The sequence below is a fragment of the Phragmites australis genome, chromosome 2, assembly GCF_958298935.1.
Source record: "Phragmites australis chromosome 2, lpPhrAust1.1, whole genome shotgun sequence".
In the NCBI taxonomy this organism is placed as follows: domain Eukaryota; kingdom Viridiplantae; phylum Streptophyta; class Magnoliopsida; order Poales; family Poaceae; genus Phragmites; species Phragmites australis.
Genome location: NC_084922.1, coordinates 6951811 through 6955441, shown reverse-complemented (window position 1 = coordinate 6955441; position 3631 = coordinate 6951811). Strand labels below are relative to the sequence as shown.

Sequence of the window (3631 nt, the reverse complement as noted above, 5' to 3'; positions counted from 1 at the left end):
CATTTTATATTAGGCAAAAAAGAAATTTATATATATTAAAATAAATTGTGCACAATCATTCCAGTGAGAGATGCTTATCGTCTGACGATGACAATGCTTGTACCGGCGTCCTAAACAAGAACTACCTTTGGTGTGTAGTTGGCAAAAATGAAATCCAGCTCCTCGTGGGTCAAACAAACAAAACATCGACGACACATAAAAAGCAGTTGCTGAAAACGTATTATTAGGAGACGGCGGTACGACATGATGGGAATATGGAATTTGTTTATCGGATCCAACTTACAAGGCCCACCACATCAAATTATTGAAGAAAGCATCGGCCTTGTCAGTAGTTAAGTGTATGGAGAATGGTACAGGTATATGCAAATCTCTCGTAACCGAAAGAATCAAAGAGCAATTTTTTATTACCAAACACGATTGTTATCTACTCAAGATATAAAACGTGCCCCCTCTAGTCCCGATGACATCTAATGCAAGTGCATAAACCTACTCCAAAAGATAAGCATATATTAGTACAATAAACAGAGCAATCTTTTGCATGCTCTTGAGAGCAAAATACAAATAGAGCAAAAAGTCAATGGGCCCACGCCTAAAACAAACTGGCAAAACTTTGCATCTAACAGCCAGCCACGCAATACATGTTCTCCGGCTATTTACTGCAGACTTCGTCTATAAAAAAAATCTATTTGCTGTAGAAGTAACATCTCGACATTTCAGCTATACACAGAGCTGAGAGACGATGAAATGACTTGCCAACTGCGACGAATGCATAATGTGTCCCTGTTAGAACGGCATGAGCTGATTATTAGCCGCCTCTGTGCAAAAATCAGGCCACAATTTGCACCGGCCAGTCGTTTAGAAATGACAAACCAATAACTAATCATTGACTCAAAATAATTCTTATTGATATGTTGTGATAGACATTTCTCCATACATATGCTCATTGTGGTAGACACAACTAACCACCTAGAGTTGTATACTTATTCAGGTTAAGCATGCTACAGATAATTTTTATATACTAATAACCTGGCTTGGTTGCTTTATAGAATAACCAAATGACAACCACGACAATCAAAACAATAAAAAATACTCAGCGAAAAATCAACAATGGAGTCCCATCTTACTCATCAAGCACTCCGTCCATCTCCTCCAAGGCGTCCTCTTCCCAGGAGAGAAGATTAGCCAATTTACCGTTCTTTGTAGGAAGTTTACTGTTCTTTGCAGGAGCAGGATTTTCCACATTCTCACCCTCAAAGCAATGGAAAAAAATATTTGGGCGAATCGACGATAGCATCTTCAGCAACAAAAAAGCTCTGGTAAAAGAAAAGACTACCGCAAGGCAGCTTCTGCTCTACAATGTTGAAGTAGTCATGAACCTCAGCATCAAGTTTCTTCCCCCGTGTCCCTACTTGGCCACGCCCACCAAAGATGGTCACATCCATAGAGAATCTGAAGGGCCAAAGCAATTGAGGACCCTCTTGACGAGGTCACCATAAGCCAAAGTGATGGCATCAAAGCCCATAACCTCATAGCTAGCATAGCTGAAACCATCCTTGGGGGTCACATGAATGTTAGAGGATGTAGTGCCATGGATCGCATTCATGAAGTAGCCATAGGGTTTGAAGTCAAAATTGTAGATCTCCATCTCGAGGATAATTGCATAGATGCTAGAGAGCTTAGTCATATATTAGCACATGATGTGCGGCCATCAACAGAAGTCTTGAAAAAGACTTAACCTTTCTTCTTGTACAGACCAGTCATGCACATTTCAAGGGTAACAATAGGGTGCTTCCTAGTCCTTTGTAAGGGCATAAACGACAGCAATTATGCTAGGAGCGTAAATGAGTAAGAACACAACCTACTGTTATGTGTCCAGTCCTGCAAGGCACCAGTAAAATTCTACGTTGATTCATATTAGTGCTACCCAAAAAACAAGTAGAATATGCCTCAACACTTGAGCCAGCACTTATAGCAGTGAAGTCCTAAATGTCATGATGAAGCCGACTGAATCCACCGAAGAGGCCATCGTCAGAGTCTAAGACCAGCTGATAGGAAATAAAATAAACCATTAGCAACCAATAAAAACATGTGTCTCCAAATAGGTGGCTCTAAAATCGATAGTATCATTTCAGTAAATCTGTGAAATAAATTTCAGTATGCACAAAACTTAAATGAAGGAAGATTGCTAGAAGTCCATAATGAATATAAAACAAATTACAGGAATACTACACTGCTACTTGAGTACCACCATCTAGATTAACAAATTATGTGTGAAGAAATATAAAAAAAATGCAAAATCCCATAAGTGATGATAGGTTACACAATTGAAGTTATAGAGCATGCAAAAAAAGCTGCATACATTGTACTTCCCAAGCTTTAAACAACCAACATGCTAGTCAAAATATCTATTGCTACAGTGGAAGTTGAACACAAAAACTAAATCTCCTCTCTCAAAGATGATCACCTTATCCTCTTCATACTTCCTTGATACATACTAGTGCTCAGATGTCATGAACTACAATTACATTGATTATTTCATTAGTAATAAGTCACCAATTACCCTAACGTGAAAAGAAATTCAATATACACATAATTTTTTTCTCAAATTACTTATTGTCTACTTATTAAAATATACACATACACAATATGATGGCATTAGAATTTAACTATAACTTAATAAGCAATAGAGATAAAACAATGCCATACTTCATAATTTTCCTCAAGATGCTGCATTGCCCGATCAAACTCCTGCATACCTCGATATATGAGATAATATGCATCTTCCTAACAAAAGGGACAGAACTCTTACTTATTCACAACAGTAACATATATTAATATTACGTTAGCATTTATATAAAATAATCTTTCCTAAACAAGATTTCCATATAAACATGACCATCTGGATCTGGTGAGAGGATACAATAGCATAGCTGAAACTTACAAGGTCAAATCCATAATGACATTTATCGAAACTATTGTTATTTCCTGGGATGACTGAGCCATTTGGAAGACTTTGATAACCTCTTGGAAAATCAATCCATTCTGCCAAGTAAATTAAAACGAATCAACTCCTCAGAAGCGATAGGTAATAACTATGCGAATATCATGGCTAAAACCCTAAAACGCTACAAAATACAATAAATTGTAAACACTTACCAAGATGCCCAAACTCATTTCCCATGAAATGGAGATAGCTTTCCCCTCCTAAACCCATTGTGCTAAGCCTACATTTTATGTAATGCTATCCCACGATCAATGCGAGGTGTTGAAGGTCTATCCAGAGCCATGAAATTATAGATATCCTGCATGAGAAGTTGAGATATCTATATCCATGTCACTTTGTACTGAATCAGGAATTAACAACACAATACTGTATTTTCATATGTACTAAGTATTAGCCATATGCATAAAGTATAGAACAACACGGTGTAAAAATAAACCATTCACTTATAATCTGGGTGGCAAAAAGATAACATACAAGGAAAACTATAATTAATTATTGACTCATCAAATATAAATAAAAATCTTATGCAATGGTCCCAATAATAATAGTCTAACTATTTCCTTTCAACTATTTTCTTCGAGGAACAAAGATGAAATTCACATGCCCGCTAGGGCTAAATGAAAAACT

General features: G+C 36.9%; 2 pseudogenes; both read right to left on the bottom strand.

Annotated features, from left to right (window-relative positions):
- Positions 1-1120: 1120 nt before the first annotated feature.
- LOC133902168 (S-adenosylmethionine decarboxylase proenzyme-like) lies at positions 1121-1794 on the bottom strand (annotated as a pseudogene).
- Positions 1793-3308, bottom strand: LOC133902157 (1,4-alpha-glucan-branching enzyme 2, chloroplastic/amyloplastic-like; annotated as a pseudogene).
- Positions 3309-3631: the final 323 nt, after the last annotated feature.